This window comes from Bufo bufo, chromosome 4 (genome assembly GCF_905171765.1).
Source record: "Bufo bufo chromosome 4, aBufBuf1.1, whole genome shotgun sequence".
NCBI lineage: Eukaryota > Metazoa > Chordata > Amphibia > Anura > Bufonidae > Bufo > Bufo bufo.
In genome coordinates this window covers 45816987-45842264 of record NC_053392.1, presented here as the reverse complement: position 1 = coordinate 45842264, position 25278 = coordinate 45816987, and the positions used below count along the sequence as shown (strand labels likewise).

Sequence of the window (25278 nt, the reverse complement as noted above, 5' to 3'; positions counted from 1 at the left end):
GTTTGCCAGGACGTGGCAGTGTTTCCAGTTACGGAGAGTTCAGTGGTTCGTGCTGCATCGGCTGAAAAGGAATGTTCCGGATTGTTCCTGTTATTGAGTTGGTGTTACCTCGCTAAGAAAGAGGAAGGACTTATGGATGTGGGGTCTATTATAATGGCACATATGGGGAGGGGCTTGTTGCCATGGTTTCTTCCTTTATGTCATGTTTTTTCTTTGCTGCTATTGGTGGACAGTAAAGAAAGGGTTAAGCAATACTCGCCTCCGTGTCTTTCATAAAATCATGACTTTACGTCATAAAATAGGTTGTCTTGTGTTAATTGAGTGAGAAATATGCTTTTTAGAATGAGCACCATATTTTCGAAGCACCTGTTCCTCTTTTTCTGACATAAAAGTCGGATAAAGTGGGCGAGGTCCAGGACGACATCATTTTATTATAATTTTTTATTACATTTTTCTCCGCTCAATTAAAAAAAATGGAAATTCATAAATCTGGGGCATTCCGCTCTGTGGTGTGCAATGCCTGGGAGTGTATGATGCCCGTGTGCTTGCAAACTAGGTGTGGTAGGGGGGGCCATATGAAATTTTGCTATGGGGCCCTATGAGAATTGTGTACGCCCCTGGTAATTATATATATATATTTTTTTTTTTAATACCCCAAAACTGGCACAAATAGCTGGACACCCCCCCCCCCCCCCCCCCCCCCCCGTTGTCTTATGTCTGATATTGTTTTACATGCGCCTTGTGGACTGCTGCTCACTTCTCCATTTTGCAGCGATATCAGACAACGCTAGGAATTGCAGTTCTTGCACAAATGAAATATTTTCTATCTGAAAAGAGTCGGGCCCCACCTCTCCTCCAACCCCCCCCCCACCCCCTTGTTATAACTGAAAGAGAACACGGCAGAACCTAGGACCCTGGCACGGCTCTGCAGGGAGGCACAATGTAAATGTGTGTCCTCAGCCAGTGTGAATGAAAAGGACAGAGGAGCAGAATCGGAATAGCTCTCCTGTCTCCTGGCAACTCTCCTGACGCAACAAAAAGTCATTTAAAAAAAAAAAAAAAAAAGGGACACATCCAAAAAATGGGGAGGTACAACTGGGAGTGAATGCAGATGGAGCGGAGACGCAGCAACCACAATGACCTGGAGGCTGGGAGGGAATCCAGACTGTAGCATCTCCGGAGCAGCACATCCCAAGGAACCGGAGCGCAGAACGCTTGTGTATGTGTGACACCCCCGATCCAGGTATGTGACGTTACGTACATCACCTTGTGGATCCAGAATAAGATTAAAAACCATCCTTCACAAGGCAGAGTCCAGTATATCGCACCTGCTTGTCCCAGTTGTCAGCCTAGCGCGGATTCTTCTGTCTACACCATCACGTCATTTTCTTTCTCGTGAGTCACATGATCCCTTCTTGAGAATGTCCAATGTCTTTGTTTCCTTTTTTCTATAAGGGAAAGTTCTGCAATTTTCTTAATATACATTGTATTTTAATTCTTCCCCAATGTCAAGATCTCTGCTGGCTGTCAGTGAATGGGAGCACCCGATGCTATCCCTTTTAGATCCAGCTCTGCTCGTACAGCTGAGGGTTTGCTTCAATGTATAAGTCTAGGCAGAATGATATGTGAGCCAAATGCAGAAGCAGCAGGAATCTCTATCTACGCTGATCCATTGTAACAAACCCATCAGCTGTGTGAGGAGGACTGAGTCAAGGGGAGGGGGTTTGTAGGTTCTGTTCTTACTAGCTTCATGGCCGCAGTTTCTAAGGAACCCATGACAGCTATATCACATCCGGTCCCCACGACCATCTATACCTAGAAGGATCCCTCTGACTAAAATGGGGTTCTTTGGGGGGTCCTCTAAATTTTTAACGCCAATGCTAGCGGGGCAGGGGGAACTGTTTTTGGTGTTAAAATCCTGATGGAAACCCCTACAGAACCCCTGAAAGGTTTCTATTCACTGACAGCAATCAAAGATCTTTATAACAACATGGAGTAGATTAAAGGTTACAGAACTGGTCATTATTACAGACCAGCGAATTTCTTTAAATTCGATTGGGGGCCAGATCGGTCATCTACGTACTGTCTGGTCCAAATAAACTTGACCTTGGATTTTAAGTTCTCTGAAGGCGTTTTCTGACTCCTCAGGATAGGTCATCTGATCGGTGGTGGCCAGACACTCGGGACCCCCTGCCTATCAGCTGTTTGAAGAGAGCCCGGTGCTCTGACGAGCACTGCCGCCTCCTCATAGCTTACCAAGCACAGCGCCATACACTGTATAGTGGCTGTAGTTGGTATGGCAGCTCAGCTCTATTCACTTGAATAGGACTGAGCTGCGCCTAGGTCACATGACCAATGAATGTAAAATCATTGCCGTAGGGTGCGCCACTAGAAGGCAGTGGATCCTCAAACAACTGATTGGCGGGAATCCCGGATGTTGGACCCCTACAGATCAGATACAGTTATAGTATTGATCGAGCACCAAAGTGCTCGGGTGCTCGAGTAGAACACTTTGCGATGTTCGGGTGCTCTACAGTCAATGGGAGAAACTGAGCATTAAACCAGGCACCCCCTGCTCTAAAGAGGGGAGGGTGCCCGGGTCCCACTGAGGTCTATGCAGAAGATCTCTGTACAGTGAGGGAATCCCCGGCTTAGAAGTCCCTGCTCTGACTCCATATATAGCTATGTCCATATATGGAGTCAGTGCTTGGGGACACCCAGTGTATTTATCTCAAATTTAGCCTCTATTTCTGAAAAGTTTCTGCTGGGATTTGAACTCACACCCTTCTACATTAGAGGCAAGGACTTTGACCACTCAGATATAAAGCTGAATGATGAACTATTTCAGAATAACCTCATAGTAGTTTGTCATGTAGTAAGTATTCCTATACAGCAGAATTTCATATTTCAGTGCAGGTTAACATGTAGCTGTATAGCGTAGTGGGTAAAGTTCTTGGCTCTAATGTAGAAGGCTGTGAGTTCAAATTCCGGCAGAAACTTTTCAGAAATAGAGGCTAAATTGGATTTAAATACACTGACTTGAGCATCGGGCTCGAGCACATGAGCTATTTGGCCGAACACTGCGATGTGCTGAGCATCGCGATGCTCAAGCCAAACTGGTGTTCGGCTGAGCATGCTCGCTCAACACTAATCAGATACTGATGAACTATCAGGAGCAGTCATCACCATAAAAAGTCAGAGAACCCCTTTAAAGTCTCTCTCCAGTAACTTCCTGCGACTTTGTCAGCAGATTGCAGGCTGCCGGTTACTATACCCTAAATTATAGTAATAGGGAAGAAGACGGCAGATCTGAAATGTTCTCCGACAATCAGCTAAATGAAAAGCAGAAAGGACGTTCAGTTCGATTCCATTTGCATTTATTGCACTAACAGTGGAATCCGGCCAACGTGTACAACGAGTAATGACACGAAAAGCATCATGTTATAGAACAGCAATAATATAGAGGTGGCAGCACAAAACAGACAGCAGGATTTCACAGCTTTAGGCTACATGCACACGACCGTATGTGTTTTGTGTTCCGCAAATTGAGGATCCGCAAAAAAAAATGGATGACATCCGTTTTTTTTTGCAGATCCATTGTAACAATGCCTAAAACGGACAAGAATAGGACATGTTCTATTTTTTGGGCGGGGCTATGGAACAGACATACTGATGCACACGGTGTGATGTCCGCATTTTTTGCGGACCCATTGAAATGAATGGGTCCGCATCCTATCTGCAAAAAAAAACGGAACGGACACAGAAACAAACGTTCGTGTGCATGTAGCCTTACTGGTGGCAGAGATAAGATGATAAAGCTGCAATAGGAGCAGTATTATAGTAGTTATATTCTTGTATATAGGAGGCAGTATTATAGTAGTTATATTCTTGTACATAGGAGCAGTATTATAGTAGTTATATTCTTGTACATAGGAGCAGTATTATAGTAGTTATATTCCTGTACATAGGGGCAGTATTATAGTAGTTATATTCTTGTACATAGGAGCAGTATTATAGTAGTTATATTCTTGTACATAGGAGGTAGTATTATAGTAGTTATATTCCTGTACATAGGAGCAGTATTATAGTAGTTATATTCTTGTATATAGGAGCAGTATTATAGTAGTTATATTCTTGTACATAGGAGGCAGTATTATAGTAGTTATATTCTTGTACATAGGAGGCAGTATTATAGTAGTTATATTCTTGTACATAGGAGCAGTATTATAGTAGTTATATTCCTGTACATAGGGAGCAGTATTATAGTAGTTATATTCTTGTACATAGGAGTAGTATTATAGTAGTTATATTCCTGTACATAGGAGCAGTATTATAGTAGTTATATTCTTGTACATAGGAGCAGTATTATAGTAGTTATATTCCTGTACATAGGAGCAGTATTATAGTAGTTATATTCCTGTACATAGGAGCAGTATTATAGTAGTTATATTCTTGTACATAGGAGCAGTATTATAGTAGTTATATTCTTGTACATAGGAGCAGTATTATAGTAGTTATATTCTTGTACATAGGAGCAGTATTATAGTAGTTATATTCCTGTACATAGGAGCAGTATTATAGTAGTTATATTCTTGTACATAGGAGCAGTATTATAGCAGTTATATTCTTGTACATAGGAGCAGTATTATAGTAGTTATATCCTTGTACATAGGAGGCAGTATTATAGTAGTTATATTCTTGTACATAGGAGCAGTATTATAGTAGTTATATTCCTGTACATAGGAGCAGTATTATAGTAGTTATATTCTTGTACATAGGAGCAGTATTATAGTAGTTATATTCCTGTACATAGGAGCAGTATTATAGTAGTTATATTCTTGTACATAGGAGCAGTATTATAGTAGTTATATTCTTGTACATAGGAGCAGTATTATAGTAGTTATATTCTTGTACATAGGAGCAGTATTATAGTAGTTATATACTTGTACATAGGAGCAGTATTATAGTAGTTATATTCTTGTACATAGGAGCAGTATTATAGCAGTTATATTCTTGTACATAGGAGCAGTATTATAGTAGTTATATCCTTGTACATAGGAGGCAGTATTATAGTAGTTATATTCTTGTACATAGGAGCAGTATTATAGTAGTTATATTCTTGTACATAGGAGCAGTATTATAGTAGTTATATTCTTGTACATAGGAGCAGTATTATAGTAGTTATATTCTTGTACATAGGAGCAGTATTATAGTAGTTATATTCTTGTACATAGGAGCAGTATTATAGTAGTTATATTCTTGTACATAGGAGCAGTATTATAGTAGTTATATCCTTGTACATAGGAGGCAGTATTATAGTAGTTATATTCTTGTACATAGGAGACAGTATTATAGTAGTTATATTCTTGTACATACAAGCAGTATTATAGTAGTTATATTCTTGTACATAGGAGCAGTATTATAGTAGTTATATTCTTGTACATAGGAGCAGTATTATAGTAGTTATATTCTTGTACATAGGAGCAGTATTATAGTAGTTATATTCTTGTACATAGGAGCAGTATTATAGTAGTTATATTCTTGTACATAGGAGCAGTATTATAGTAGTTATATTCTTGTACATAGGAGGCAGTATTATAGTAGTTATATTCTTGTACATAGGAGCAGTATTATAGTAGTTATATTCTTGTACATAGGAGGTAGTATTAAAGTAGTTATATTCTTGTACATAGGAGGCAGTATTATAGTAGTTATATTCTTGTACATAGGAGCAGTATTATAGTAGTTATATTCTTGTACATAGGAGGCAGTATTATAGTAGTTATATTCTTGTACATAGGAGCAGTATTATAGTAGTTATATTCTTGTACATAGGAGCAGTATTATAGTAGTTATATTCCTGTACATAGGGGCAGTATTATAGTAGTTATATTCTTGTACATAGGAGCAGTATTATAGTAGTTATATTCTTGTACATAGGAGGTAGTATTATAGTAGTTATATTCCTGTACATAGGAGCAGTATTATAGTAGTTATATTCTTGTATATAGGAGCAGTATTATAGTAGTTATATTCTTGTACATAGGAGGCAGTATTATAGTAGTTATATTCTTGTACATAGGAGGCAGTATTATAGTAGTTATATTCTTGTACATAGGAGCAGTATTATAGTAGTTATATTCCTGTACATAGGGAGCAGTATTATAGTAGTTATATTCTTGTACATAGGAGCAGTATTATAGTAGTTATATTCCTTTACATAGGAGCAGTATTATAGTAGTTATATTCTTGTACATAGGAGCAGTATTATAGTAGTTATATTCCTGTACATAGGAGCAGTATTATAGTAGTTATATTCCTGTACATAGGAGCAGTATTATAGTAGTTATATTCTTGTACATAGGAGCAGTATTATAGTAGTTATATTCTTGTACATAGGAGCAGTATTATAGTAGTTATATTCTTGTACATAGGAGCAGTATTATAGTAGTTATATTCCTGTACATAGGAGCAGTATTATAGTAGTTATATTCTTGTACATAGGAGCAGTATTATAGCAGTTATATTCTTGTACATAGGAGCAGTATTATAGTAGTTATATCCTTGTACATAGGAGGCAGTATTATAGTAGTTATATTCTTGTACATAGGAGCAGTATTATAGTAGTTATATTCCTGTACATAGGAGCAGTATTATAGTAGTTATATTCTTGTACATAGGAGCAGTATTATAGTAGTTATATTCCTGTACATAGGAGCAGTATTATAGTAGTTATATTCTTGTACATAGGAGCAGTATTATAGTAGTTATATTCTTGTACATAGGAGCAGTATTATAGTAGTTATATTCTTGTACATAGGAGCAGTATTATAGTAGTTATATACTTGTACATAGGAGCAGTATTATAGTAGTTATATTCTTGTACATAGGAGCAGTATTATAGCAGTTATATTCTTGTACATAGGAGCAGTATTATAGTAGTTATATCCTTGTACATAGGAGGCAGTATTATAGTAGTTATATTCCTGTACATAGGAGCAGTATTATAGTAGTTATATTCCTGTACATAGGAGCAGTATTATAGTAGTTATATTCTTGTACATAGGAGCAGTATTATAGTAGTTATATTCTTGTACATAGGAGCAGTATTATAGTAGTTATATTCTTGTACATAGGAGCAGTATTATAGTAGTTATATTCCTGTACATAGGAGCAGTATTATAGTAGTTATATTCTTGTACATAGGAGCAGTATTATAGCAGTTATATTCTTGTACATAGGAGCAGTATTATAGTAGTTATATCCTTGTACATAGGAGGCAGTATTATAGTAGTTATATTCTTGTACATAGGAGCAGTATTATAGTAGTTATATTCCTGTACATAGGAGCAGTATTATAGTAGTTATATTCTTGTACATAGGAGCAGTATTATAGTAGTTATATTCCTGTACATAGGAGCAGTATTATAGTAGTTATATTCTTGTACATAGGAGCAGTATTATAGTAGTTATATTCTTGTACATAGGAGCAGTATTATAGTAGTTATATTCTTGTACATAGGAGCAGTATTATAGTAGTTATATACTTGTACATAGGAGCAGTATTATAGTAGTTATATTCTTGTACATAGGAGCAGTATTATAGCAGTTATATTCTTGTACATAGGAGCAGTATTATAGTAGTTATATCCTTGTACATAGGAGGCAGTATTATAGTAGTTATATTCTTGTACATAGGAGCAGTATTATAGTAGTTATATTCTTGTACATAGGAGCAGTATTATAGTAGTTATATTCTTGTACATAGGAGCAGTATTATAGTAGTTATATTCTTGTACATAGGAGCAGTATTATAGTAGTTATATTCTTGTACATAGGAGCAGTATTATAGTAGTTATATTCTTGTACATAGGAGCAGTATTATAGTAGTTATATTCTTGTACATAGGAGCAGTATTATAGTAGTTATATCCTTGTACATAGGAGGCAGTATTATAGTAGTTATATTCTTGTACATAGGAGACAGTATTATAGTAGTTATATTCTTGTACATACGAGCAGTATTATAGTAGTTATATTCTTGTACATAGGAGCAGTATTATAGTAGTTATATTCTTGTACATAGGAGCAGTATTATAGTAGTTATATTCTTGTACATAGGAGCAGTATTATAGTAGTTATATTCTTGTACATAGGAGCAGTATTATAGTAGTTATATTCTTGTACATAGGAGCAGTATTATAGTAGTTATATTCTTGTACATAGGAGGCAGTATTATAGTAGTTATATTCTTGTACATAGGAGCAGTATTATAGTAGTTATATTCTTGTACATAGGAGGTAGTATTAAAGTAGTTATATTCTTGTACATAGGAGGCAGTATTATAGTAGTTATATTCTTGTACATAGGAGCAGTATTATAGTAGTTATATTCTTGTACATAGGAGGCAGTATTATAGTAGTTATATTCTTGTACATAGGAGCAGTATTATAGTAGTTATATTCTTGTACATAGGAGCAGTATTATAGTAGTTATATTCTTGTACATAGGAGCAGTATTATAGTAGTTATATTCTTGTACATAGGAGCAGTATTATAGTAGTTATATTCTTGTACATAGGAGGCAGTATTATAGTAGTTATATTCTTGTACATAGGAGGCAGTATTATAGTAGTTATATTCTTGTACATAGGAGCAGTATTATAGTAGTTATATTCTTGTACATAGGAGCAGTATTATAGTAGTTATATTCTTGTACATAGGAGCAGTATTATAGTAGTTATATTCTTGTACATAGGATGCAGTATTATAGTAGTTATATTCTTGTACATAGGAGGCAGTATTATAGTAGTTATATTCTTGTACATAGGAGCAGTATTATAGTAGTTATATCCTTGTACATAGGAGGCTGTAATTACTCAGCAGGATGTGATAATGAGCTTTAGAGGAATTCCTATTTAATTAAAATGTAAAATATATCTAATAAATATGGATATGTCATCAAACATACAACAAAATAAAGAATAGTTGCCTTGTGTAAACCTCATACATATATTTAACTTTTCATGTCCCTGAATATGTGTGACTGGTACCTTGTCGTGCTCCCTATGAGTTTGATGCACATTACATGGTGTGAGTACCCATAGAAGGGATGATGATTTATCTTGGAGGTATCCAGTTCTGGTTTCTGAGCTCTTATTACTTAAGAAGGAACAAGGATTCTTTAGAAATGTCACAATAATAACATCTTGCGCAAAGTTATCTCCAAGATTACCGAAAATCATGACGAGCAACTTGTCTTGTGAACATTCTCCCATTCTTGACAGTAGGGGGCAGTATAAGGTTTGCTTCGTATGTGAGCAGAATGGACAGACATAATTGTTTGCCGAAGCTCTCATTTTTAATAGAGGCTGTCCGGGCAGAAGACCTCCTCTGTGATGTCCATGTGCCCCAATGGGGTGCACTGGAGCCATCCGTTCATTGGTGGAGTTTCCCTCTGAGATTGTTGGGGGCAGTTTCTATAAATCATTGGTTTTGAGCAGGATAATATCTTTTGAGCTTCTATATAAGATGCTCTATGTAGAAAAGCAAAGAGCAAAGTCTTCTCTGAGAGTTTTGCTTTTTTGGCCTTGATTATTAATCACACTGACTGACTGGTATAAAGGTCAGTGCAGCTCTGCTTTATTGTGTTAGATTGTATCTAGGCATATGGAATTTTGAAGAGGGAATGTGTAGGATAGCAAGAAAGTAAGCAAATATATATATATAACTTTTTTTTTTTGCATGTGTCAGTCTTCACTGTAGTTCTGGAATTCCATTCCTGAATCAGAAAGATCATAATGGATGAGACAATAAGGTCGGAATCACATTAGATTGTTTAAAATGACATTTTAGAGCACGGGATTGTGGGAGGACAGATATAAAGCAGAATTCATTGCAATCCAATATAATGCAGCATCTGTCAGTGTAAAGTATAGGGCGTCCGGAAATAGATTTAATATTCACATTCCTCTACTCAAATAACATGCGCAGTGGGGGTGTCAGGGCTGAGGGCTGTCACAGGATATAGGGGATATGGGGTTTATAAATGCCCTAATTTTAATTAAGATGGGAGGTCCCCAGTGCCCATCCCCCTTCTATCAGACAGGGGAAGAGCGGGTACAAAGAGGGTCTCGCACTCTCTGGTGGAGCAGACGTCTCTGAACATTACAGGGACAGCCCATTGATTTCAATAAGTAACATGCAATTCCCCATATCCCCTGTGGAGGCACTGTGGGGAAACTGAAGACTTGGTGCCTGATTCTTGACCAGATTCCAGCTTTTTGTTAGAAGACTCTTCAAATAAAAAGGAATTGTACACAGTGGATATCCCCTTTAAATGATTTTATTTAGCCATTTCCTAGCCCATGGGGAACCCGTGATTTCCTAGCCCTGGGAAAGTTGGGCTATCTACAGTGATATGTGATGGGTCCCTGGATGCTGATGGTCAGGACTACAGGAAAGCTGAAATGATGACCCCATATAATATAAAGTAACTTTCCAACATAGCCATCACCATACTGCCCCCAGCACCTTCTCTTCTGGCCAGCCTGCCCCATAGACATCTCCGCAGTCAGTACTTGAGATGCTGAGTGTGAGGAGGAGCCGTCATTCCTGATCTCACCCAAGTGTCTGCACAGGCAGCAGGGGAGGGACTGGAGGCAGGAGGAGCTGTCAGCCTCTTATAGGATCACACAGGCTCCTAGTCCTAGTGGAGAGGCTGGAGGCTCAGGAGGTAAGGAGACCGCTTCACTCACCGCTCTGCACTACTAGCAAGGTCAGATGTAGCAGAGCTGAGGTTGTCATTCAGCTTTCCAATGTGCATGGTCAGATCATAGATAGATAGATAGATAGATAGATAGATAGATAGATAGATAGATAGATAGATAGATAGATAGATAGATAGATATGAGATAGATAATAGATAGATAATAGATAGATAATAGATAGATAGATAGATAGATATAGATAGATAGATAATAGATAGATAGATAATAGATAGATAATAGATAGATAGATAGATAGATAATAGATAGATAGATAATAGATAGATAGATAATAGATAGATAGATAGATAGATAATAGATAGATAGATAAATAGATAGATAGATAATAGATAGATAATAGATAGATAATAGATAGATAATAGATAATAGATAGATAGATAATAGATAGATAGATAGATATGAGATAGATAATAGATAGATAATAGATAGATAATAGATAGATAGATAGATAGATAGATATAGATAGATAGATAATAGATAGATAGATAATAGATAGATAATAGATAGATAGATAGATAGATAGATAGATAGATAATAGATAATAGATAGATAGATAAATAGATAGATAGATAATAGATAGATAATAGATAGATAATAGATAGATAATAGATAATAGATAGATAGATAATAGATAGATAATAGATAGATAGATAGATAGATAGATAGATAGATAGATAGATAGATAATAGATAGATAGATAATAGTGAGGTTTATTGCTCCATGTCTATGTAACATTACAGTTCTGTCCTCTTTTCTCCAGCAGTCTCTGTGTCCTTATTATATATATATATCAGTTACACATAGTAGAGATAATGTAAAGCCATGTATATTATAAATCGCACAGTGAGCACACTGCATGGATGTGGTCAGACAGCTGCTTGTGCTGTGAGGTCCTATCTGGACACTGGAGACATCCTGCTCCTCTCCAGGTGGATGCACCTTCTATGGTGCTGTAGATGTTTTATGTTGCTTTATCTCTCTCTCTTCTGCTCTACCTTTATATCTCTCTTGCGTGTTATTAGATGTCAGTCTGGGGAGCTGCTCCTCTGTCATTCTCGTCCTCCGCTCTATATTGTGTGTATTATATATGTTATAGAGGTGGGACTGGCAGACCACCTAATCTGTATTGGATGAGGAAGGATCAGGCTTTTACATAGTGTTATTAGATTTCAACATGACCGATTCTTTTTATTCTTAAAAGAGACTACTGTCAGCCACATATTTCCCCCTCTCTGTTCAGGACACGTGCATGCTCAGTCCAGCCTAGCATGCATGTTGTCTGAACGAGCATTCAGCATAGGCCTTTGGTTGGGTTTAAACTTGACATTTTGTATTAAGTATCTCCCATAGTCATCAAATGTTCAGGACCAGGTCTGCTGGAATGAGGGGCCCACCAACCCCCAGTTATAACATCAGTCATATCTCAGAAGATGTGTCATGGGGAGACTCTTTTCCCCTGTGTAAGAATTCATGTAGAACAATCCTGGACCAAATGTGTCCTTGACTTATGGAGTCATCAGGTAATACGTTTGATCCGGAGAACACTGCCTCTCCAAGTACCTGCAACGAGGTGTCTCCAGGTGTCAGTCAGTGTCTGAATTTTTAACAAAACCTGAAATACAACAAGGGAAAATGTCCAGCCGTACAACCATCCACAGACAGATGGTTTCAGGGCGATTGCCCCACATCAGTGCAGAGTAGGACTCTGGCTGAGAGGCCTGGGATGCATCTTCGGGAAGGTACTACTCTCTTTAAGGAGACCAGCCGCATATGGGACTCTGAAGCAATGCTCCATGTTGAAATAATAGTCAAAGAGGTATCTCCCAATACTTCCCCTAAGCTTCATCCAAGACATCTCACACCAGAATCCTACTCCGTACTAATGAGGAGCAAATGTCCTGAAACAGCCTTCTGCAGAGGGATATTTGACTTGGCTATTTTCCTTTGTCATGTTCCAAGGCTTGGTAAAAAAAAAAAAGTCAGACATTGACTTATAGGGATCTCATTCCAGCAGGTGGCGCTAGCGAGATGGTTCTCTTTTGGTGGGAGATCTCTTTGCATATTAATTTCCCATGGAGCATTGCCACCAACTCTCCTGACACAGCCGTCTCCTTAAGGAGAGTCACTACGTCCGGAATTTCCGAAAAGGCTAGTAGTATGAGGGTCACTTTGCACTCTATAGCATATTTTCAAAACCTTGCCCATGTCATCGCATCACCCTAATGCTATACAGCGCTTGGGTGAATGGTATTGTGCAGTGTATAAATAAAACCTACACACACTGCCCAGAGAGCGCCTTATGGCGTCGCTTTACTGCATCTGCTGAACAGTCAGCACCCTACAATGCTCCGATACACAGTTTATATTATATTGTCCAGAACTTTGTCATACTTTGCCCAGATAGTGTCTTACCTTGTCCATATACTGCCATTCTGTGTATACGTAGCGCCAAACAGTGATCGCATAGAGACAAAAATGGACAAACAGTGCACTAAAGTATCTCCATCCAGTGCCTACAGCCCTCAGTCCCATAGACCCGGACAGCCAGTCCCCCTTGTTCCCGATCCTTTAGACTTCATAACAGGAGGGTGATGCCGCCCTCTGCTGGCAGTAGCCAGTAAAACTACCGTACTAATGTGAGTGTAGATACATTGTATTGTTACATAAGGAAAACAAGTAACATTTCTTGATAGGAACAACATTGCTGTGAGACAGTATCACACAAGGCAGGCTGAGCTACATAGACCGGCGGCCCGCCACTGCAAGGTAACTACAGGATGATACATACGGGCAAGAAATGCAAGGCCCCTGGTCACACATGTTCTATAATTTTTTTTAGAATGAAAGAAATGGAGAGTCAGGGTATGTTCACATGACATCAGTGATGTATTTCGAGAAAGTTCCCAACGCACATGGTCAATTATATTAGACAAAATCAGTGTCCTACCTTCAATGGAGGCAGAACCTGCGATTGTTACAGTATGGGGCCCACGAGCTGATCTTTTTCTTCTCTTTTGGACATGCAGCCACCACCGGGGGAGCTCAGTGCAAAGATCTTATTGCAGCTTCCATTGCAGACCTTGGTAATTGTGTAAATTCCTATGCACTTAGCGCCCCTTAGTGGTGGCTGTAATAAGTGAAGGGTAGCAGTGATTTAGAGCTGTAAAGTGTGTGGGGGGGGGCGCCATGTTTTTGAAACACCAATTCTACTTTTTCAGACAGAAGTCAGATAATGAGGGTGAGGCGGAGGATGACTTTTTTAAATTTCCTTTTAAAAAAAATTTATAAAAAATTCTCTTGTTTACTAAACAAACGTAAATTTATCAGAAATCTGGGCAGTCAACTTGCCTACGAGTGATTGACACATGCGTTCTGGGAATCTGGGTGGGGCAGGGGGGGCCCATAATACGTTTTGCTATGGAGCCCTATGAGGTCTGTGTACGCCCCTGGCTAAAACAGTACCAAAATAGTGTTATACAGTGAACATATGCAGTACGCAGCCCTGCAGGGTGAGCGAATGAGAGGTCACAGGGGTAGTTAACAAACCGAGGGTTGCTCTTGGTACTCACAGTTTTTATATACCCTGGGCAGGCATACAGCAGTGATGGAGAGGCTGGCACATGGATCCTCTGGGGCACTCTCTGTGTATAGGGACCAGGCCAGGTGGTAGGTGAGGTGCCCTGGGTGTTGTAGGTTTAGTGTGCCTGTGGCAAGATCCCTTAAAGTTCGTGACGCCAGTGCCAGTAACGGTGGCACACCGATTTGTTGTAGGAATAATTGAGGTACACAAAGCTGCAGTGAACCAGAACTTATTTTACTGAACAGTTCAACTATATACAGTCTTCAATTAGTTCCATATGTATAATGTTGAATACAGGCAGGCTTCACATAAATGGCAGGCAAAGTCTTTGCAAGATACTCAGAGGGAATAACACTTACAGATCAGGCTGCACTTTCCTCAGATCCTGTCTGGCTTTCACCAAGGCCCGTATGCGCTATTGCTGGCTTTATCCTTGGGTAGGGAAAACTTCCTCTGGTATATATCCTCTTGCTGTAAATATCCTTCTGCCCTTCAGCTTTCTATTTGGCTGGATAAAAATGGCTCTGCACTGTACTTCTTAAGGTGCTAATTATCTTCAGGAGGCAACTTCTTCCCCTGGTTTAACTTCTGAGCTTCTCTTGCTCAGGGACCTCAGGCAGGCTAGACTGAGCTACTTAGCCTCCTGGATTAGACTGAACTAACTCCTTCCTGTCTGGGCCTAACTATATATACTAGGGGGTTCCCTAGCTCCCTCTACAGCTTGGGAGGAGAAACTACACCCCTAACAGGCCTGGTACACAGGAATTAACATGGCATTACACATTACAATGCAATACAAAATACCAATCTCCCACAGGAGGTGGGAGCAACATAACCCTTAGTAGTGCCCACCTTTACATAGTGGGACACTACACATATAACAGCACTATACAGTTTGCAGACATTGGTGCTAAATAGTACTTAAAAATAACACTATGGAAGAGGTGCGTTCGTGGGGGCAAGCCTAGGGAAACAGCCTCCTATGTCCATGCTATCATCTAGCTCTGTCCTGATGAGGACTGCAATGGTGTTACTAAAGGGACACAAGCACCTGATGCCTCAGTATCTCATTTTTCTACATTCAAGCACATCTCACCCTTGTCCTCCTTGACCCTCTTCTCCACAACCTTAGCAGACACAATGGCAGTAAGTGGGTGGGAGAAGCAGCCATCTTGCCCCAAGTGATGACCGAGTAACCAACAGGTGGTCCACCTTGATTCGTGCCAAGGTTCACACTCTTTATTACGCACACCCCAACCCTCATCCAGTCTTCACCTCATGGCTCCAGCTTGTTGCTGATATTTCACACAGGAATCCAGGATTGGTTCCCACCATCGATGAGCGGGTTTCTCAGGCAGTGCAGTACAATAGGTGATTTTACAGCAGCTCTCGGCACATTATTCACATGTTAATAGTGGGCGCCCTATAGTCATGAAGTATGAACCGCAGTGCAGTGCCCTGGGGGCACAATAATAAGCCCCTCATATTCAGGGCCTGAGAGGTTTATGAATATAGAGAGAGAGAATTTCTCTCTTTGTGTGCAGGGTATTGAGCTCCTGGAGAACCTGCAAAGGCTGAAGTTTTCCCAGGCTCTCCGAGGAACATAAGGGAACGGACAGTGTGCCCTCTGTCCAGTGCTGTGTGGGATAACATGATTGCCAGTGTCATCATTTATTATTATTACTATTATATTTTTAGTTTTATTATTAGATTTTTGTGATATTGATGACTATTATTAGTACTGTGATGTATGATTATTATAATTCTGAATATTTTATTTTATTTATTTAGAATTATCATTGTTATTATTTTACTGTTATGGTGGCTCTTTTTTAATTTGCAATTATTCTTATGTTATCATTATTATTATGTGATTTAGAATTAAGATTGTTATATTTATGACTATTATTATTGTTATTTTATTTAGAATTATTCTTATGTTATTCTTATTGCATTATATAATATTGTTAATATTATTATTATCATTAGTGTTGAGCGAATCGAAGTCCACAAAGTGTACTTCGTTCCAAATTTCAAGATAAATGGGATTCGCCGCGAAGCCGAATTTTCTCATGCTTCATGGTAGTGAATCGGTTTAACCTGAAATAATCATACCTACCTGCTCCAGTCTTGATGTGTCGGCCACCTCCATCTTGCTTGAAGATCTCAGCCGAAATACATATGACGTCTCCACGCCGACAGGTGTGATGACGTCTTCTGGCGCAACGTGAGATTTCACGCCAGATCTTCAAGCAAGATGGCGGCAGCCGGCCCGTCGCGAGCGAATGAAGCAGGTAAGTATGATTATTTTTTATATTTTTTATTTAACACCGGATTATTGCTATCAAATGCCGCAATCAGCAATGAACGCGGCATCTGTGAGGTACAATGATGGGGGGGGGGGCAATCGCCATTCCCTGTCATTGCACCCACTACGTACAAAGAAATGCGCTTCATGACGAAGTAATTAATCACAAAGCAAAATTTTTTGTACTTCGCTCATCATTAATTATCGTATTATTTATATTTCTGATTCTGGTATATTTATTACTATTATTATTATTCGGTTATATTTTTATGCCTTCTACTTAATTTCATTAATAGTAAAATTATTATAACTAGTAATATTAATATTTAAGGGACTAGCCAACATTTTATTAGCTCTCACAGAGTAGGCGACCCGCAGTAACATAGTTTATGAGGCTGAAAAAAGACAACTGTCCATCCAGTTCAGCAAGTTGATCCAGAGGAAGGCAAAAAAAACTGTGAGGTAAAAGCCAATTTTCCCCACTTTAGGGGGGGAAAAAATTCCTTCCCGACTCCAATGGTGGTGATCATACTTTCCTGGTCCTCTGAATTCTCTATCGCTCACCGGCCAGCTCTTCATCTCTCAGGTGCAGTGGGACGTTGATATCAGCGCAGCAGGGAGAGGACGAGCCAGCCGAGGAGCAATAGAGACCGAGCCCAGGTACGGTAAGTATGATCGCCATGGCGGGTCGGCTACTCTGTGAGGTCTGATATAAGGTTGGATAACCTCTTTAAATTATTCCTGCAAATGGACCTACCACTACACTCTACTGGCCACAACTGGAGGCCTCGGTATATTCTAGTATCACGGAGTGATTCACAGCCGGACTCTCTCAGTTATGGCCAGGATTGGAGAGCATTCTGATCCTGGCTGTTTAATCCCTTAGCATGTTACTCTTATGCAGTGTCGGACTGGGCTGCCTGGGGCCCACCAGTAAGATTCATTCTGGGGGCCCACTGTACAGCGACGTGCAAATATTACCTGCTTACACAGAGGCAGGCAGAAGCAAGACGATGCAAGATGATTGATTATAGGGGTCTCTGCAACAACTTCAAAAAGTGGGTCCCAGGGAAGAGAGGATACTGGCTGGCCTGCCTCTATTCCTAGACCTTCCAATGCGTCTATAATAATAAACTGGTATAGTCTACACTGTTTTTTTTATATTGATATAGGTTATTTGAGATGCTGTGCTGGAGGACTGGGGGCCTACTTTTCTCAGGGACCCACCGGGGGATTTCCCTGATTGCCCGGTCTGAGCCTGCTCTTATGGGAAAATACAGGTTTGCCAGTGCGAACAATTTCACTGGATGTCTTCATCTTCATCTTCCAGAGTCCTGTTGTCAGAGTCCCTCTATTAAATGAGTCTTAATGTTCATATTCTCTGTTGGGGGGTATAGACATAATAGAGGGAGGGGTCTCCTGCTCGGGACCCCCTTCTATGAGACAACACAGATTGCTTCCCTATAACAGCAGGTTCTTCTCCAGCCGTCTGATTGCCATCTCATGTGTCTGGCCAGGCTTCCGAATGCCATAGGCTGGACCGACTGCATTCTGAAGAAGGGTTGTCTCTGATGAGAGTACCCTTTAAAAGAATGTTCCTAAAAAACACATTTATCAACTATGAACAGGCTACGTGATAATGTCTGATTGCCATTGAGACCACATAATCACTTGAACAGGGGATCCCGATTCCCCGTTCATCCTCAGTGCAGAAGTGCAGTAGGGATGAGTTTGAATGGAGTTACTTTCCATGTGATAAATGTGGATTGTTGGAATACCCCTTTAAGGCTGGAATCACACATGCACTTTTACCTGCAGTTTTTTTTTATACCAAAAAATATATATTATATTACTACTTACTACTCTGGCTCAAGAAAAACTGTATCAAAAACTGCATCTTGGCATTTGTGTGTTTTCAGTAAATCCTTGCATTGTGTTAAAATGGCCACTAGGGGCACTATTATATGTAGGAATACTGGTGTATAGTATAGATATAGGTGTTCCCATACTGTCTACTGATCATGAAGGCAGCAGGTTTCCTTCCAATACTACAGGATAGATATCATCAAGGTTTTACAAGAGCCAAGCGTTGGTCTGCCTTGTGTGCCAAGGTTTTAAAAATTCCATTCAGTTGCTCATTAGTTTTTTCTGGAAAACTGGGTGACACCCCATACACCTCCTGTTGTTCTGCCTCCTATTTGGGTTGTCACTCATAGACAAATACATCTAACACAAGGACTTTCTGGATCTTTAAGGGACATGCAGTAAAATACACCGGAGCATCCCGTAGACATGATTGGCAAGCGTCCACCTGGGTGTCTCTCCGCTCAGGTCGGTGCCTGTCATGAGTCACGCTGACATGTATTGCACTAATCTTTCCTGAATATTGTATTTTAGCAAACTGTCAATCATCACAATTTCGTGGGATTAAAAATTGTGTAATTTCCCCAATTACGATAAAAAATTTAATCACCGCACAGTTCAAAGGATTAACATGGCGGAGGCTCCTACAAGTCCTGGCAGAGGAAGGAGGATATTACCTATACCCCAGTATCAGGGGGGCTGCCAGACTTTGTCAGGATAGGACAACTGCTACAAATGGCATCAGGGGTACATGCCACCTGGCACCAGGGCCACCACCAGTGCACCATGGTGCTGCTGGTATCTCCCAAGTGAACCAACCCCCCTGTGTCAAAATATGTCCCTGGTAACAATTCTACCCCTACCATACAAAAAGGCAAATAGGTGCAACCTGAAGCTCATGGAACCCAATGCAAATTCGGTTCGGGGGTCACCCAACTGACATATGGGGCAATGAGGGCCAGGGTGCAACTACAGTTACACCACTGGGTCCATCTGCTATTTTACTCTTATGAGGGTGGAAGTTGGCATGGGACTGTTGTCCTCAGGTACAGGCTTCGGCATACTTTAGTGAATGGGTCGAGCTTGTGAATCACCCATATTGGGCAGAGAGTTACTTTGTACCCAGGTACAACTGCAAGCCTACAGTTACATGCCTGGGTTCAGAGGATATCAGGCTATTTTACTCTTATGAGGGTGGGAGTTGGCATTGGACCAGGGTCCTCAGGTACAGGCAGAGGCATAATTATAGGTTTGCAGTTCCCTATATTAGGCAAAGAGATCTTTTGGGCCACTTGATGATACAGGGCCTTGGTACAACTGCAACCGCTGAACCCCCTACAACTACACCCCTGGGTCCAGGTATCAAATTGCAAACCAATGCCTCAAGGGAAAAGGTCATTATACTCTAATGAGGGTGGGAGTTGACATAGGACCGATGTCCTTGGGCTCAGGCTTCGGCATATTTTAGTGAATGGGTAGGGCTTGTCTTTGGCTGGGATATCCTTGGGCCCCCTCAAGCTGCAGGGCCCAGGTGTAGCTGCAACCACTGCACGCCCAACAGTTACACCCCTGGGTCAGGGGTTATCAGGCTATTCTACACTTACAAGGGTGGGAATTATCATGGGACGGCATCCTCAGGTGCAGGCATCGGCATATTTTGGTAAATGATTGAGATTAGTCAGTTCCCCATATTGGGCAGGGATGTCTTTTCCGTCCAGGTGCAAATGCAGCCGCTGCACCCCCTAAAGTTACTGCCCTGGGTCCAGGTACCAAACTATATATGACAGCATCAATAGGCAGGGCTAGCCAACTCTCATGAAGGTGGGAGTTTGGCAGTGGACCGGTGTCGGCATCAGGTGCAGGCATCGGCATATTTTGGTGAATGGGTGGGCTTTGTAACATACTGGGAAGAGTTTCAACCTATCATGAAGAAGATGGGTGAGAACCAGTTAGGTTGTCAGTTCTGTCACCCAGTACAAGAGCAGGAGATGTATGACTTTCTAGACTGAAATGGCTGATAACAGGATACAACAAATTGCAAGTCATCCATTGCACACAATAGATTTTTATTTTGCCAGTCCTTTAAGAAAATGTTCCCGGCCCCACCAGCCGGGTGCACAAAATAACAATGCTTCTGGTTTCTCCGTATTCTGCGTAATTGCAAACTGCCAGAAAGAATCTTTCATTGCGTCCCCTTACTGCACTTGTTTCCATGGAAACCACACACCAGTTTTCTTATTCATGACCACTAGACGCCCAGAGGCGAGCGGCGCGATGGAACATAGTACATAGTGTAGTACACACACTGAGCGTGGACTGTCGATCAGACGTCAGAGAGAAGGCCGACATTTCAATAACGTCACACCTCCAGCAAATATTCCAGCTTTGATGTCTCCGTGTAACTGGATCCAGAGATAAGGAATCAACCTCTGGTTTTGCTCCTCACCTTCCTTCTGCTCCCGTTGTTCATAGTAGGATACCCGCCACCAATCGGTGATGGCAACGTGAGAATCTCATCGGGAAAGTTCATAACTTGTTGTATGGTTAAGAGCGAAGAATGAAGATTCATCTGCTCATCAGTAAATCCAGAACCAAACCAACTGCAGTTTAAGATATATTTCTCCTGTGAAAATTGTAACAAGACCTTTTTGATCATCATTATGGTGGTCATAGATGTAACAATTTCTCAGGTCATCCAGAAAACAATGATAATTGTGTTTGATTACCATTACTAGGCCCAAAAGAATAGATTTTACCCCCAGGGCGGCCATAAAGAATTTCTGGTCCCATATGGCCAAGGGTTCTGCCCCGAGGGAAGACACAAGATGAAATTACATGAGGTCCATTATGATGAAAATGTTGCTATGGTGCCCGTGCCTGCTGCTGCCTCGTTCCTTCCTGTGGGCACAGGCCCTGCAATACTCACATGCCCTGCTCCTCTCCCCCTGGCCCTGGTAGTTCCAGCTTCCAGTGTCTTCTATAGGCCACGGACGGCACATCTGATCTATAGGCCTCCTGGGCTGCTTCATAGGGTGCACATGCTCACTCTCTGCTTCTTAAAGGACCAGCATGCACATGTGGAAATCCCTCCCCAACTAATGGCTGGTCATCCCCATGCATTTTAGGCATCCTTCCCATTGGAAGGGTGCCTGAGCTTACCTAATCTGTAGTTACTAGTAAAGGTGTCATTCTGTGTCTGACTACCCGTGTACCAAACTCAAGCCTGACAACCAAATTTAGGTTCTAGCCGCCTGCCCTGAACTTAGCCTGTTTCAAATATTGCTTCAGTAACACCTACCCTACTTGTTTGTTGGATTCGTTTTTTACACTGCCTACGCTGACCTCAGCTTGTCTCTTGACTACAACTATAGCTTGACCCCTCAGTGCTTTGCACCGGTGTCTCTAATCCCTGTGGGTCAGCCGCCAACTATACCTGAACTATTTCAACAAGAGGTAGTGGCCTGATGGCTCCCCTGCACTGAAGTCCAGATCCCTCTATAGGGGTTAAAGTGTGAAAACCAGGGGACTACCAGGATAACACCCATATAGCTAGCCCAAAGTGAAACCGGTTAGTTGCTACAGTGGTTCCACACCCACTGCCCGTAACATAAGAAGTTTTGGCCTTTTGGTGCCATAGCTAGTTACAGACCCTTTTTTTATTCACTTCGACTAGGCTCTTGGCAGCAGTACCAGATGTAGTGTCCTGCTGACCAGAGCCAAACTGGCCTGTCAGTACTAGATCGTTCTTTGGCAGAAGACAACCCCATTTGGAGCTGACTTTGGGTCCAGAGGAAAACACATGGTGAAACTACACAGGTCTCATTGTTGTGTAGAAGCTTTGGCCCTATGGCGCCAGGCCAGATACGGACCTTTTCTTTACTGACTGGGCCCCTGACAGCAGCACCAGGAGTACTGCCCTGGTTGACTGGCCCATCAGTAGATGATCCTTCATCAGAAAATAACCCCATTTGGGGCTAACTTTAGAGCCAGTAACTTGCTACTAGGGTCTGTTTCTCATCGTTTGATTCTCAGATGTAGGCCCTTTCCTTGAGATGAATCCCAAGAATGAAAATAGTCAAAAACTTAACAAATTGGGGGAAACCATTACATCTATGACCGTCTTATTCCTTAAGGTGCTCATACACTATTCCTCCTGACCGAATGTGAATGTATTCTCAAAGGGGAGTAAGGAATAAGTCGCTGCCAGACACTTCTGGTGGTGGCTCATCTGCTGTAGAAACAAACAATCGGCCATATTGATATCCAACATTCTTGAACCTTGACTTCACCCAACATTTGCCATCAGGGGAGAGTTGAGAGACCCCAATACATGTTTTATCTTTATCCAGTCCAGTCAAAATCAGTGAATTTGGACAACTTCCTTCTAATGTGTATGACTCCTTTACTTCCTCCTCTCAGCACACTATTGAGCCATCCCTATAATACCACCACGTTTCTGAATATGGCCCTACCCCACATCTACCTGTAGGATGGAATAGTAGGCAGGTTTGTCTTTTTTCGGGTGTGTATCCTAAGAACGACAATAGCAATTTCCTTGTCATCCTTATGAATGGTTCCACAAAGCATCTGCTGTATGAATGGTGGCTGTACCTTAATGGGCTGCTTGTATCTATGTCATGTTTCAAAGGATTCCTGATACTCCCACGTCTCTTCCCTGCATTGTGCGCAGATGATTCCCACAGGCTGTGAAGCGTCTAGACCAGACAGGGTGACTTTTACCAACCATGGTTCCGATAAAAGGCTGAGATTTCCATATTGTACTGAACTAAAAACAGAGAGTCCGGGGTCTTCACTGCAGGTATCATCTTAGGACATCTGTAATCTGATCGCACAGGCGAGGCTTTTAGCTTGGGACAAATAAATCCTTGCAAGGTGCTCTCATTACCGCTGGTGTCTATCGTGTTAACCCTTCATAGGGCGAAACAGCCAGAATGGCTGCTTTTATGGAGCCCATCAATAGAGGAGGACTCACTAGTGGTATTATTGGTTCTACCACCATGTCTTGACCATATGTGGTCTGTGGTACTCCATGCTTACTGCCTGCAGACACTCCTCCACCACCACCACCACCCTTTCTGTGCTGGTTGTAGACATAGCCGCTTGGTATTGATGCTCAGCCCCTCTCACTTCACTAGGTCATGGGACTGATGAACGTGACGTCACTTAGCCTAGGCTAAGCTGCGAGAAGACTGCTGCTGCAAGAGCCGGTGCCTTCTCGAACAGCTGATCGGCGGGGGTCCTGGGTGTCGGATCCCCACCGATCAGATACTGATGACCTACCCTGAGGATAGGTCATCAGTATAAAAGTCTCTGAAAACACCTTAAAAAAATCCTAAAATCCTGCAGTTTTCACAATGGCCATTAGTCCTAAACTATGTCAAGGCTTCCTGTTCTTTGAGAGACAGCCACATGGGCCATAGACATAGTCAGGGGTGGGCCTCACTGACTTCTATGGGAGAGTTCTCTAGGCATGCTCTGTGACCTGTGCAGAAGTCAGGAGGGAGCAGATAAGCTGTGATATCACCTATTGTGAATGGTGGATCCTGTGTTATCTATATAGAGGTGTTACCTGTCATTGTATTCTTGCCTGTGATGATAACGTGATGGCTACTGAAAAGAACAGGAAGTCTCCACATATTATTAGGCCTAGTGGCCAATGTGGAAACTGCACGATTTTAGGACGTTTTTCTTAAAATAGATAATGACATAGAAAATTAAAACAAAAATCACCAAAAATTCTAAAAATATGTTTAACATAAAAAAACGTTGGTCATTTTCTGATGACGCATTCCCTTTAAAGTTAGATACCATATTATGGCATTTGGAGACATTCATCAGTTGTCCATATGATACTTCCACGTGCCCCTTACTTCACACAGAGGGGTCTTCAGTACAATAAGAAACCCTCCACTACAGCAATGCCGGAAGTCAATGCTTTTCTGGCAGACACTGTCCTACTTCTGGCTCGGCTATCATAAAGAGCATAGCAGAGTCTTTTCTCCTTGGAGGAACACGTCGTGTCTGAGCTGTGGTCTGCTGTACAATGTGCAACCCAGACAATACAATGCTCCGGGAAGACTTCACTAGTGTACTGAATGATGTATATAATGATAGGGAAATAGTGACAGCCTGCCCTTACACTTTCTATGTCTGTCAGCCGAGTGCTTGCTCAACTGACAGCTCTCTCTCTTAAATCCCCCATACACATGCATCCTCGGTTCAGCCAAGCGTGTATATGTTTTTAATGGGAAGAAAGGAGAAAGCCACTGCCAGACACCTCTGTGGGCTATGAGGTATAAATTACAGCTCGTACCTCACATATCAGCACACTGCTGTATATACTATATATATGTACACACTGCATCTGTTATACCTGATGTATCAGTACACTGCTGTATATACTATATATATGTACACACTGCATCTATTATACCTGATGTATCAGTACACTGCTGTATATACTATATATATGTACACACTGCATCTATTATACCTGATGTATCAGTACACTGCTGTATATACTATATATATGTACACACTGCATCTATTATACCTGATGTATCAGTACACTGCTGTATATACTATATATATGTACACACTGCATCTATTATACCTGATGTATCAGTACACTGCTGTATATACTATATATATGTACACACTGCATCTATTATACCTGATGTATCAGTACACTGCTGTATATACTATATATATGTACACACTG

General features: G+C 40.9%; 1 protein-coding gene across 4 annotated transcripts in view; it reads left to right on the top strand.

The window, feature by feature from the left end:
• Nucleotides 1–1005: 1005 nt before the first annotated feature.
• The window catches only part of FAM167A (family with sequence similarity 167 member A), a 39026-nt gene continuing 14753 nt past the window's right edge, over nucleotides 1006–25278 (top strand). The window contains exon 1 of one of the 4 annotated variants that reach the window (XM_040427181.1): nucleotides 1006–1243. The gene's annotated coding sequence lies outside the window, so the exon portion shown is untranslated. Of the gene's footprint in view, nucleotides 1244–1267; nucleotides 1396–10663; nucleotides 10734–13497; nucleotides 13552–25278 lie in introns of those variants that run through there. The other 3 variants (XM_040427182.1, XM_040427180.1, XM_040427183.1) reach the window with 3 other exon arrangements.